At 40.6% G+C, this 14,073-nt stretch overlaps 1 protein-coding gene across 3 annotated transcripts in view; it reads left to right on the top strand.

Moving 5' to 3' along the window:
* The window catches only part of LPP (LIM domain containing preferred translocation partner in lipoma), a 729,416-nt gene that overhangs the window by 72,794 nt on the left and 642,549 nt on the right, over positions 1-14,073 (top strand). For all 3 annotated transcript variants that reach the window (XM_055129532.1, XM_055129531.1, XM_055129533.1), the window contains one exon: positions 581-708. The gene's annotated coding sequence lies outside the window, so the exon portion shown is untranslated. The remainder of the gene's footprint in view (positions 1-580; positions 709-14,073) is intronic.

The raw sequence follows: 14,073 nt of genomic DNA, 5'->3' as shown, positions 1-14,073 counted from the left end.
TGATAATAGCCCACAGCTTGGCATGCATGTCTGTTGGGATATGGATTGCATAATCCTTAGCAAGATAGCAATCATATTTGATGAAATGAAACCTATAATGAGGACTTAACAGAAAGTGTAAGGAGGGTCCATCTCCCAGAAGCTCAGGGTTCTCTGTTTTTAGGCAAGGAACCCGAAGTTCAGAGCAGCTTCTTGATTCTGTAGGCGCAAGTTTTCCTCCAAACTCATATTCCTGGTCTCTTTTAAGTTGTGGCTCATTCTGCTGTTAAATGTTCACTTGCCTGAAAATGTTTTTAACTCACTGACCTATATCTTTTTCAAATCTCATATTATGATGAAGCTGCTTTCCCTGGAGAGTCGAGGCATAAACACGAGGGCATCTGCAGCTTCTTTCTCACTCTGAGGCACATGAGTGAAATAGAAATGCCCAGGAGTTGACTGGTAAACTCCTGGATTTGGGGGTTTCAAGAACGGCATCATTCCAAGTATGGCTTGTCAGTAAGTTCATGAACCTGGAAAGTTCTAAAGCTGGTAAAACCTGAAAGAATCATAAGCAACATCCTTTTCCTATTTTTCATAGGTGTGGAACACTCAGTGTCAGAACAGAACGGAAGTGAGGATTGAGACACCTGATTCCCAGTTTAGTGCTTCCCTTTTTATTGTCTACTTCTTTGTACTCATCACAAGAAAAGTGGTTTTCCTCAACTGGTAAGTTCTACATAGAAGAATTTCCCTTGTATTATGAATGTGCATATTCTAATGAGTTTTAAAAATCAATGCCCTCCAATTAAATAACAGTACAAATAACTGGGAAGGACTATAAGCAAGACAAGAAACAGAATGTTTTTCTTTTTTCTTGAAATGATTTCACTGGCAATGGACACAATATAATTCTGCTTATAAATTGTGTGGCAAAGCAAAGGCAGGACTCAGCTCTTGGAAAGGAGCATAAAGAGAAATTGGAAGAAAATGTGGAGTAATGATGATTTTGGTATGCCAAGAATTGTATTGCTTTCTTCTTTTTCTTTTGACATGAAGGGAAGTGTTCTTGAAATAAAGAACCAAAATGAAAATGTCTTTGAACAGTGTTATGGGCATTTGAGGGGAAAGGAAGTAATATTATTGAGTGGCTCTTGTTTACCCTGGTGCACGGTGCTTCTTTTGCGATCTTTTTATTTTTACAACAACCCTTTGAGACAAGAGAGGCTAAATTTGCTTAGCAAAGACTGTGAGCCTTTTTGCAACGGGTCTACTAGAGTTCCGCTGGGATCTGAGTTTGAATCCTATTACACGCTATGCTATAGCATTGGTGACCAGGTAAGGTATGCTTTTTTGGTATGAGTTTTGGGGCTTCTACTCTTGTATTTATGGAGAAAAAAACCTCAACAGGACATCATATTCTAAAAAATGGAGGTGGTGAAAATAATTGTGGTGTAGAGTACCCGGGCCATGGGGATATCTGAGGAAGAGAGCAGGAGGATTCTGGGAAGGGCTTCCCTGTAGAACTCCATCTGTGATATTCATCCGCAGGGCCAGTTTATGTGTGCCTAAAACACAAACTTGAGCTTGAAACATCAGCATTATATTGAATAAGTAATATGCCTTGTCCTGTTTATAGGTTAGTTTTCCAACCTGGACCAGCTGCTTTTGAAATTTATACACTCTAATTGTGTTTAATAGTGCCACTGAGTTTTGAAGTTCTGTTTTCTCCCCTTTTCTTAATGATTTTTTCTTTCAGAAGAATCATTGACTTCTTATTAGGCTATTAATTCTGAATAAGATAAAAGACAGGACACCCTTACTTTGATTCTGCAATGCTTTAGTCCATAAATATTTCAAACATAGGGCTGGAGGAATAGGGCAGCAGGTATGGTACTTACCTTGCACTTTGATGACCTGGGTTCAATTCTTGGCATCCCACATGGTCTCCTGAGTCATACCAGTAGTGATCCCTGAGTTTAAAGCAAGGAATAAGCACTGAGACCACTGGATGTAGTTATAAAACAAAACAAAAGCAAAGTAAAACAGTTTAAAATTTCAAATGTGCTTGTGATTGTTTTGTTCCAAGCATACACTAAAACACCAAATGTGCATTTTTGTTACCTGCTCTAGCTCCAGTTTTTTCAGTGTTTCAAATCGAATTGGGGTTTAATAGGAAGCCTTGCTATTGGATTAAAAATAAAAATCAAGGGTATAATGACAGAAGGGAAAATGCCATAATAGGAGCAAGTTGGAAGAGACTCAGGTTCTGTCTTCAGGATGCAAAGTTTGAACCAAAGGTAACATTTGTCTTCTAAGATGCTGGGCAGTCTTAGATTGCACTAAGGTAAACAAGGTTTCTAGAACAAAGTCGGCTCAGGACTCCTCTGAAAACCCGTCATTATAGAGTAAAGCAAGTTTCAGGCCCAGGTTGAGAGGAACGTGGCTCTCTTTCTCTGAACTCCTTACTCTCCCTTTTCCTTGTGGGTTTTGTCCTCTGGATGCCTTGCCACTTGCTTTATGCTATAACTGGCATATAGGTATCCTCTTTCCATTTCACGTGAAGAGCATCTTTTGTTCATATCCATAGACTTGTTTTCTGTACATTCTTTGCTTCTGTTTTGGACCACACCCAGAGATCACTCCTGGTGGTACTTAAAAGACCATCTGCAGGGATCAAACCTGGATCTGCTTCGTGCAAGGCAAACACCTTACTCCTATATTATTTCTCCAGTCTGTTACATGTTCTTAATCTGGTCACAAAGCCAAGAGGATGACACGAGCTAATTGACAGATAGGAACATGTGTCACCTCTAGAATTGAATGTTCTAAATGTTCCCACGCCAACCTCATGGCAGATATATCATGGAGAAGACATGGTGCTACACTCCAGAGAGTTGTGTAAAGGGATATGTTGGGGCTGTCAGAAAGTGAAGAGGTTTCTAAAGTCATGTGGGCAGCCATAGACTTGCCTCCAGAGCTCCCTTAGAATGTTGGAATTGAATTTTTGCCTCATCCTTTGGAAGGCATATTAGACAACTGGAGCATTTTGAGAGCACTAGAAAGGATGTATTACCAGGAGATTTTATAGGAACGAGACTCAATGGGAAGACAGAATGCTTTCTAGGCGGAAATGACTAAGATCTTTAAGAATACAACACTGGAACCACAGTAGACATAGTACAGGGATGATGGTGCTACCTTGCACTCAGCTGGCCCTGAATCCTTCCCTGAGGCATTGCATATGATCTGCTGAGCACCCATCAGGTTCTGAGCACAGCTGGGTGTGGCCCTCCATCCCAAGCCCTGAAAAAAATAAAACAATATAAGATGTGGTCAGAAGAAGGACCACATTGTCTAGCTCCTGCGCTTATTCTCAGAATTCAATGGAATCCTTGCTTCTAGGTGAAAGTACATTTTAATGAATAAAAAGAATGAATTCAAAGGTATCTCTTTCCCTGAGAGTTTTCTGTCTGGCCTGACCAATTCTCTCTTGGGGAATTTTAAGAATTGAAACAGTGGTATGGACTCTGTTGAGGGTTCATCTACTTGGGGGTTGAATTGCATAGTTTTAGGAGAATGAAACATGTCTGACAGTCTTTTGAGACTGCTAGACTTAATATAGTTGTGAGTGCATTCAATGGCAGGAAGCATGGTAGAGCATCAAAAATGACTGCCAGTCATTAACTGCATAACTAGGAAAAATAATCTACCTTTACTTCATGTCCGGGTTCTGAGAATTAAGAATAATAATCATTGCTTTGCCTACCTCTTATGTTTGTTTTGGGAAGATGTATTGGAAATGTATTAATCTGTATTTCAAATTCTAAATTCCGTACATGGTAGATATTTATGTATGTTTTCTTCTTTAAAGTCTAGTTAACCCAAAAGAAAGAAAAATGTGACAACATAATGTGCAGTCCCCAGACAGTGCCTCAGGCATAGTGTATGGTCTCCCTCCTTAGCTCTGTACTCCTGTCATTAAGAGTGGGTGAGCACTGATTTTCAGTCTTGAAACATTCCTAGTTCTGGAAACTTGCCTAATGATGATGGTTGAAAATGAACTTGTATATTATTCCTGCTTTTTTTCCCCCCTGGTATTTGCTTTTTCTATAGGCAGCAGGAGGTAGATTCGGAGATGGAGGAAGATTTAGTGCTTGAGAAGCCCCCTTGGAAGCTTCAGTGTTGCCTCTCTGACTCTTGCTTTGTTTGATTAGATAATCACGCTTTCTGTTCCAGGAGTGACTGGCCCAGTGGGAGTCAGGAAGGAAATTATTTTTCTCTGTTGATACTAGTGTACAATTGTTGATGGTAGTAAAGGGCTTTCAGTTTTAATATTTCCTCTTTGGTCCTCAGAAAGATCAGGTATTAGGCTCTGCCGGAAGCGAAGCATTGGTCAGTTCTGTTGGAGGTGTATGTCTTGGCAACCTATGATTAATCAGGTGGTTTCTGGGCCCATGTGACCAGCTGTTTAACCACATTTCCTTGCTTTTATATTATTGCTTCAAAACTTGTACAGGGATCTGTTGTCTGTGCAGGGAACCATCTTGCATTCTGAAGCTCTGTGATTCTTCTGTAGCCCAGGGATGTCTCCTAGGAAGTGTTGCTCTCCATGAGAGGAAAAGATCTGTCTCCTTTTATCTCATTTATTTTCGTCTTCCTGATTCTATAATCTTTGATTTCCTGACATAAGCACAGCAAAGATGCCTTTACTCTATTTTCAGGAGGGACTGTGAGGGCAAGGAATTCTCATATTTTCACTCATTGGGTTACACTGTGGCTATGGAGTAGATCAAAATCCCACAAGTCTTTCTGAGATTGCTGCCAAGTACTCACCCCGGGTTCACATCAAATTTGTGGCTGTTCTTATTCTTTGTCCTGATACCAGATTTTGTCTGGAAATGAGGAAGATTGAGAATCTTTTGAAGAATACTGTGAATTAATCAGGGTCCCTGAGATACGTGTGGAACCAGGAGACCGTGGCGGGAACCAGCTGAGGCCCTCGTGGTTTGTCCTGTACTTCTCTCCTGCCTTTCCACACAGTCTCTGTTTCTTAATCAGGCCATGCACATTTCCACCAAGTTTTCTCTTCTTTTCTGCAATGTTGATTTTTGTCCCAGAAACAAGGTAAGGGAAATAGGTTAAAAAAATTAGATTCATGAAGCTTGATATTGTCCCTTTGGTTAAATCTCAGAGTGTACATCTTCTTTTGGGTCACTGTGTCCTGAAATGTTGCATAAATCAGTATTACTTGGCGCAGACAATATGTCTCCGTAGCTCCAAATAACATTTGTATTAAGAACAGTGAACTGATATACAACATTACTGAGAGACTGACAGGATGAGATGTAAAACCTCAGCCAATATCTTCTGTCTGGCAGAAAGTTCTTTTCCAGAGCATTTGTCTCTTCCCTCCACCAAAATAGTCTTTTTATAAAATCAAGTTTGGCAGCACATTTTATAGAAGAGGACAGGTTCCCTCAGAATCTACCTTAACATTCCTAAAAAATTAATGGAAATGGGACACTTAAAATTATGGTCAAGCTCATTAGAAGCTCCATAGCCCAAATAAGTAAAATCAGCCGTGGTTGTTGAGACTGTCACAGGTTAGAACGCTGATGCAAATCCTAATCCATTATGTACTTTCAATGAGTTTCTTATTAATTACTTTAATAGAAAATTTACTGATAAAACCATAGTGAGCACTACATGGTAAAGAATTTGGAGTAGGAAGACCTCCACGTGTTAGCTGCATAAACTTAAGTCAGTTATTTTAAATTTATTATTATTATTATTATTATTATTATTAATTATTATTCAGCAGAGCCAGGCAAGCTACCCATGCTGTACTCGATATGCCAAAAAGAATAACAACAATGGTCCTCATTCCCTTGATCCTGAAAGAGCCCCCAATACGCCATCAGGCTACACTAGCACTCGACAGGGACAGATGGAGATATTACTGGTGCCCACTCGAGCAAATTAATGAACAACGGGATGACAGTGATACAGTGACTATTATTATTATTTGCTCTTTGGTCTACACTCATTGGTGCTCAGAGCTTACTTCTGGCTCGATACTTAGGGATTATTCCTGATGGTGCTCAGGGGATTGAACCCAGGTTGGCTGTATGCCAGGTAAATACCCTACCTGCTATATCATCACTCCAGCTTAATCAATCATTTTTAAAAACATTTTCACATCTGAAGAAAATTGAGGTGAATGGCACCTCCTTCCCAGAGTCTGTTGTGCTTACAATGCATCACAATATGTCAAATATCTTCACTGGGTGTGTGCTTTCAGAAGGAAGCTGGTGCACACTGAGTAAGAATTTCTCATCTCTTTAATAGTGTGTACCCGTTACACATGACTCGTCTTTCTTTTTCCCCATCAGACCGTTATTTCAATGTCCCCACTTTGCCCCATTCCCTGGGCTTGGATCAGATCAGACCTATAGCATTTATGTATCAGTCGCCTTCAACTGTGCATTTAAGTGAGAAGCTGAAATCCTTAACAATTATAAATTTGCACGGTGACTCTCAAGGCATAAATGCAGACATAATCTCTCATATTTCTGGCATTTGGAAATCCAGTAGTTTACGGAACAAACTAGTCATGCTTTTATGCTTCCTGAGGAAGGCATTTGGGTGTTTCTGCGTGAATAGTTTAAGTGTTGGTTTTCTTGACAAGATTGTCTGGTCCGGAGCCCAAACCTGCTCAGTTGCCATCGGTCTCCTTGGGTGTAAATGGGAGCCTTTCTGGGTCTTGCCCAACTCTGACCCTCTTTGGTTTCTCTTTGGATTTCGTTAGGATGACATCACTTCATCCTGTGTCAATGGCAACTGACTTGAGTTATATCAGTTATTAAAAATGATCTAATATTTTCCTTTTAAATCTAAGGCCTGGCTCGTTCTATGATTAAGCTTGTGATTTATTTATAATATGGTACGAGACGGCTGCAGCCACTCTATGATGTAATCTAAGAATGACATGAAAACAAGATAGGCTTTTACATAATGAAAGTGTTCCTGTAATACAGTTTAGAGCCAGGCTTCCCCCCATTTTGGGGCTATTGAGGGTGGAGATAATGCTTTTTTTACTTTTCCTTCACTTTTTCATATCTTCTTTTCCCATTTATGAGGTCTTTAAGTCTACAATAATTCAGCACTTGAAACATTAAAGACACCAAATTACTGGTCTAGTCTTGCCATCTTTGCCCACTCCATGGCCTATTTTATGACTACTGAGCTGGTGAGTAACTCACAGGCTCTGCTCAGCACTTAAAAGGCCTAAACATTCATTTCCTTATTCTAATTTCTCATGGGTCAGGCTTTCCTGATCCCGAATTTTCTTCTACGAAAGACAGATATACTTGGTTGATTCCTACAGATCACAAACCCTTCTGAGCTTGTTCAAATACATATTTTCTTTTAAATCTTCTCTGGAGTGTTTCCCCTTTAATCAGAAACCCTTTTGTGCTGCACCTTCGTCTTGATACAATAAAAAAGCTTCCTATCTTGACTCCAAAGAGGTATTCATATAAAAATTTGAAAAAGTATGATATAGGGGAATGGAAGATGGAGCCTTTATCCTTCCAGTTCTCCTAGCAGTGAGACTTGAGGAGGATATGGCTCACCTTTGAACTTCTTTTTTCTTTGTTTGAAGAATGAGTGGTTTAGATTTCATTTCTTTGGCTCATTGAGATGTTTGAGAAGGATTCTGATTGAGGAGGAAAGAGGCTAAGATCATTTAACAGTAGCTACTAAGGTTGTGTGTAGAGGTCTTTGGCCACTCTTGGACTATGTCATTTGGAGGTCTCTGTTTTTCCTTTAGGGGCGCTTTAAGTGCTGTCTCTGTCTTCCTTGCTGCTAAAGAACTGTAGTGTCCACACTATTTCATATAATGTCTAAGATAGCATTTCAAGGTCCAAATCAGAAAGGTTGGTGACTCTGTCAGGGTTTTATTGGGTCACGGACTTGATCCATGACCTTTTGGATTCCTTTGTGTTCCTCCTGAGTACAGAGGGAATTCTTTGTTTTTGGCAGGATGCTAAATTGAACACTAAGTAAACTCCAAACCAAGATCCTGGGAGAGAGACAGGAAGAAGACAGATAGGCATAGAGAAAAACAGAGATAGAGCAAGAGCGAGAGTGAGCAAGTGAGAGAGAGAGAGAGAGAGAGAGGAGAGAAGAAGAGAGAGAGAGGGAAAGAGAGAAAGAGAGAAAGTTATAGAGTGAATAAGGACAAGGCGCCCTTTAAAGATCCTCCACATTCTGAGAGTTTGGAATATTCTGGATGTGTTTCATGCATTTAAATAATTCCCATTTTACAATATAGGCTTTATAGAGGAAAGTGATTCTCCATGCTCTTGGCATACATTAATGCTGACTTCTATTAGGCAGTCTTTGTCCCACTTAGCATTATTGATGAAGGAAAGGAGGCTAACTGAGGTTGTCTTAGCTCTTTTGTGTACTGAATGTATTTTTTAAGGGTGATTTCTATGCTTCATTTTGAGATCATTCCTGAGAATTCTGTCCTGTAGGTACATTCTCACTGTTGTCAACATTTGCCTTTTCTTTTTTTTTATCAGAGTGCATTAAAAATATTGACATACGTTCATTTATAACATTATATAGGTTTCAGATGCATGCATACATCTACATCTGCATATTTCTACATATAGATGCATACAGGACTGGAGCAATAGCACAGTGGGTAGGGCGTTTGCCTTGCATGCGGCCTTCCTCTGTCCCTCTTGGAGAGCCTGGCAAGGTACGGAGAGTATCCCGCTTGCACGGCAGAGCTGGCAAGCTACCCATGGTGTGGCGTATTCGATATAACAAACAAGTCTCACAATGGAGACGTTACTGGTGCCCGTTCAAGCAAATCGATGAATAACGGGACGACAGTGCTACAGTGCTACAGATGTATACATACCTCACACACAAGCACATACACACATATATAATATGTATGTATATATGTATATAAAACATTTTTTGTATCAGATATGTAGTTACTCTCTTTTTTCTTCTATTTATGATTCACTGATATCTGTCTTCCCTTATGGTATTCACTAATTTTTCTTTTTATAATTTCTTTTTCTTTTTTCTGGGTGGGGGGTGTACATGGGTGATGCTCAGGAGATACTCCTGGCTCTGCACCCAGGAATTTCTGCTGTATGTGCTTGGGGACTGTATGGGATGCTGGGAATTGAACCTGGGTCCATGGCATGCAAGACAAGTGCCCTATCTGCTGTACTATCTCTCCAGCCCCTCACTGTTTTTCTTCTTAAGAAAAACTGTGTTTTTTTTCTTGGTTGTTCATGAGTTTCGATTCATTGCTTTCCACACATGTAGGGACATGTAGGAAATCAATCACCCAGTGCTTATCTTTCTCCATATGACCTATATATCATTCAGCATAATACTCTCTAGTCCACCCTTGTTGTTGCAAATGCAAGAGTTCATCCATTCTTACAGCTGAAGTATTTTCCATAGGCTATATAAGCCACCTCTTTTATTCCATCATCTGCATATGAGCATTTAGTGATTGTCTATCATGAATAATGCTGTGGTGATTAGACAGTTTATGTGAATCTTCAATGTAGCATTTTCCTATTTTTCTGGTAAGTCCCCAGAAGTGTTCTATGTGAGATTTACACTTTTGGAGAAGGATGGCACTACTTACATTCCCACCAACAGTGCACGTGTTGTCTGTTGGTCCTGTCCCCAGTATTTTGAATGATGGCCATTCTCAGTGTGTGAGGGGGTATCTTAGTGTGGTTTTTATTTGTGTTTCCCTAATAATAAGAGATGGTGAACTTTTTTTTTAAATGTCTCTTGGCCATCATACATTTTCTTGGAAGTAGTGTCCATTCAGATATAGAGTGTTTTGTTTATATGTCAGTAGAACATTAAATCTGCTTTCATTTAGGCATATAATCATATCTACCATATAATTAGGTATTGGGCATATGATGTCTGATGTAGTGGTTTTTAAATGAGACTGAAGATTTTGTTTTTTTAACAGAACTGTTTATTGAACATCTATTCTGTGCTAGACACTATACCAGCTGCTGAGACTAAATCTGTGAACAAAAACATAAACCTTTCATTGGCTGGAAATAAACTCCCTAAAAGAATGATGTCATAGATATAATGTATTAATATAATATATATGTATAAAAATAAATCTAATGGCTATGTTGGGAATGTTTTAAGAAGTTAAATAAATCTGTGAAAGGCACTGAGGCTCGAGAGAAGACTGATTCCAACTTGTTGGTCCGAGAAGGTCTTGCTCATGAGAGCACCTGCAGGCATGGGCAGGAACCTGAGCTAGAATGGAGTGACTGAGGAGAGACCGAGAGAAGAGGTCATACCGGTACTGAGGAAAATCGCAGGGCACGTGCATTTCTTCAGTGACCTTGAAGATGTTCAGGGTAAAAAAAAACCCCAAAAAACAAAAACAAAAAAACCAAAACCTTTGTGATTTAGAGACATCACAGAATTTTAACAAGAGGGGCAACATGTTTTCCTAACTTTGAGTGTTTAGTGAGGAGCTGGCATAGTGGCGATGGGCAGCTCAGAGCAAGTTCAGTCGGGAGGGTCCGGGTATCGCCTCAGCACCGTCTGGCGCAGCAACTGCTCCTTCCGATTCTCTGCGGCTGCGCCTACGGGCACACCTGCAGGGGCGGGGGTGCTGGTACAGATGGGCAATTGCACGCCTAATCACCCATTCAGGCACCCACTTATTTGTTTGCCGCATGCAAATATAGTTTTTTTGCAGATGATTAATATATTTGTCGCTTCCCCATTTTATTTAAAACAAAATACATGAACAACTATGTGAGTTTAGGGTAGCAAATAGAAACGCGGTCATTACAGTCTTTGCGAAGCGTGCCGATTATACGGATGGAAGGGATCCTAGGCAAATCAGTCTTTTCTGCGCTGTTTTATTTTTACTTCGTATCGTCCCTTCTTGCTACCACTGTGAGTTTAATTTTAAAAAAATGATTTTAAAGGGCGACGCATTATTTTTTCTCTAAATCACTTCATTTAATTTTTAAAATTTTATTATTATTATTATTATTATTATTATTTTACCATTTTAGTGTCTAAACTTCTTTTGGTCCAAGGTTAAAACCAAAAGTGTGTTTGTTGCGGGGGGGAGGAGAGAAGGTGTAAATCACAGCACGGAGTTTCCAAAGACCATTGACAGGTGGTGCCTGAAACTTCCTTAGCCTGGAAATAAACAAATAAACAATCACAAATTAGAAGCATTTGCTCCTCTTGATGTGCTAATATTATTTATTTTACAAGATCATGCAAAAAGTCACTTTCATTTGTATGGGAGCACCTATAGTATAAGTAAACACCAATGTCGCCCAGAGGGCCTCGGTGGGGATTTGTTTTAATTTGTAATGGAATTTCAGAGTTTCAGAGTATGATATCACAACTGCTGGGTATTATGGTATTTATTTCATTTTAACTGCCTTGCTTTGCTCGGAGGGCAAGTGAGCCCATAGAGAGAGAAAATGACTTTGTCAAGATCTAAGAGTAAGAGATAGAATTTGAACTTGAGCAGCTAGAACTCTGGCAGTCTTGCTTTTGGCCCACAGAGCTGAGCCATGGCTGCCTCTGTGATCTGGGGTAATGAAGAAACTCCTGGATCCCACATCAGATGGAGGTCTCATCCAAGGTGAGGGCTTCATGTAAATGATGTCTCTGTGTGTCATTTTCTGTAAATGGTGTCTGTGTGTCTCAAGTTTTGCTCATAAGCTAATTAGCAAAAACTTTCACTTTAAAATCGTTCTCCCATAAGCGATGCTAGGGAATATCTGTGGGATTGGTAAAGTGTTCCTGACAAGGTTGTAGACCAAACAAGATGGGCAGATCAAGGTGGGTGCCTATGAATGGTGTGCGTGAGTGTGTGTGTGTGTGTGTGTGTGTGTGTGTGTGTGTGTGTGGTGTAGGAGAGAGGGAGTGGTGTGGAGACACATAAAGAGGACAGACCGTTTGGAAGACCATGTGGTAGTTGAAGCTTCATAATTAGGCATAGGATTTCCGAACCCGAGTGTGCTAAGGATTTACAGAATGTAACAGGTTTATTTTGTCGTAAAGAAAACTGATACCCAGAGCAGTCGAATTTAACCTTAGCTACATAACACATCAGCACCATCGTCTGACAGAAACTTTTCATTTGGAAAAGTACCAAAGGTCCCCTATGATTGTATGATTGTATTGACTGGATATGCTACTCAGGGGACAGAGGCTCTTGATGTTGAAGGGTTCTTTCCTTGGGCAAAGTTTGGGCAGGAAGAACATGTGCTGCAAGAACTCTATTTGCATGCCTCGTGCGGGTCCAACGGATGGATAATCACAGACACAGTCAACCCACATTCTCAGTGACGAGCATACAAGTGACCCTCAGTCTAAGTTAGGTCTGGAAGTCAAGATCAGTTCAAGAACATTTTGTGGTTCTTTAATATCTTCTTAATTGGAGGATCCTGGTTCTTAAAAACATAAAATGTTAGGATGCTGTGTTTTGCGGTGTTTTGTGCAACGGCCAAGGTGATATTTTCAGAGTGAGCCTCAGAGCAAAGGATGTCCATATATGCGAACAAAGCCTCCTTTTGGTCAGGGGCATATTTAGAGATTGCTAAAGCTCTCTATGGCAGCTACAGCGATGATAAATGGTGCTAGGGATAGCAGTGACACGCAGGTCTCCAGCAGCAGAGGGTGGCGAGTGAGGGAATGCTTTGGAATGTAGTGTGAGTTCAACTCTCTGTGGAGAGGCCTCAAGGCAGCTGTGTACCCTCGAGTACAAGCTCCCCTTTCCCCCACTGATACCACACAGTGAGTACACAAGCGTCCCGCTGTGTGCTGGACAGACACAAATGGCAGCCAGCCTCTCTATCCTTGTCGGACACAGCTTTTAGGACTTGAAGTGTAGCTTTCTTTGTTCCTACGTCTTTCTCTTCTCTCTCCCCCACCATCTCCATCTGATTCCCCTTTGAAAAGACAGTGACTTGTTTGAAGGTTCACTGATGTTGATTGTTTCTATTTCATAGCAAATTTGCTTCCTGTTCTTATCTGAAACTAATTTATTTACCACACGACCGCATTATCAGATGTCCGAATTCCCTTTTGCTCTGTGAATTTCCTTTTACTTAAAAAAAAAAAATTAGCATTCTCTCCTCCGATCTCCCACTTTCTCATCTGTGTGGCCATCTATCCTTACAGAATCTTTAGTGACCGACTTTGTTGGAACTACTCTCCGGGAAACAATGCAGATGACAGATCACCAGATTTAAGTTGCTTTTCTCAAAGCCATTTATTTTCCCCTTAACTTTAAGGAGTAAGAGTGGAGAATAGGTTGTTCTGAAAAATAAGGAAAACATGCCAAAGGAGTTGATGATTTCCAGCTCAGCACACGGAAAAATAGGGTTTTATTTCAGTGACCTCTCTGCTCATTGGAAAATTCTGGGCTGCTGGGTTTCATGATCCCCAGGCTGAGTGCTCTCAAGTTTCAGTGAGTGCCGAGGGTAGGTCTCTGGGCAGAGGATGCTCTCTGATTGGACCCAAGGGTGCTCAGGAGACAAGCTGTCCTAGTCATTAAGGCACATCATTTTTTTTTTTCCCATTTCGGTAATGTTTAAGGAATAAGTCCAGCAAACCCCACAGTTTGGAGCACATGCGATGGCATGGCTTTTAGAGAGTTGGTTTCAAAATGGGGTGAGTTGTCAGGTGGTGCTGGGCCATTACTCCAACCGTAGAGTTGTATGCCTGCACTTGGAGACCTGAGTTTGATATCCGGTAAATGCTCTCCCTGTCCACCTTGAACCTTCCGATGCATCCCCTAGCACAATTGGGCATGCCCTGTTACCAAATAGGGTAACTTGTGGAATGTTTAATAGCCACACTGGCGACTCTTCCAGATTTACTTAACACATTTGAGGGGTCAACGTTTTTTTTTTTTTCCTGCGGTATCTCAATTTTACTCTATTTGCCTACTCCTCAGTGTAGTGTTATTAACGAAAACACACTAACTAGGAGGGCAGGGGAGTTGAGTTGAAGTTCCAGCTCTGCCAG

This window comes from Sorex araneus, chromosome 2, assembly GCF_027595985.1.
Source record: "Sorex araneus isolate mSorAra2 chromosome 2, mSorAra2.pri, whole genome shotgun sequence".
NCBI classification, from domain to species: domain Eukaryota; kingdom Metazoa; phylum Chordata; class Mammalia; order Eulipotyphla; family Soricidae; genus Sorex; species Sorex araneus.
The sequence above is the reverse complement of the archived record's forward strand: the minus strand, read 5'-3'. Positions and strand labels throughout refer to the sequence as shown.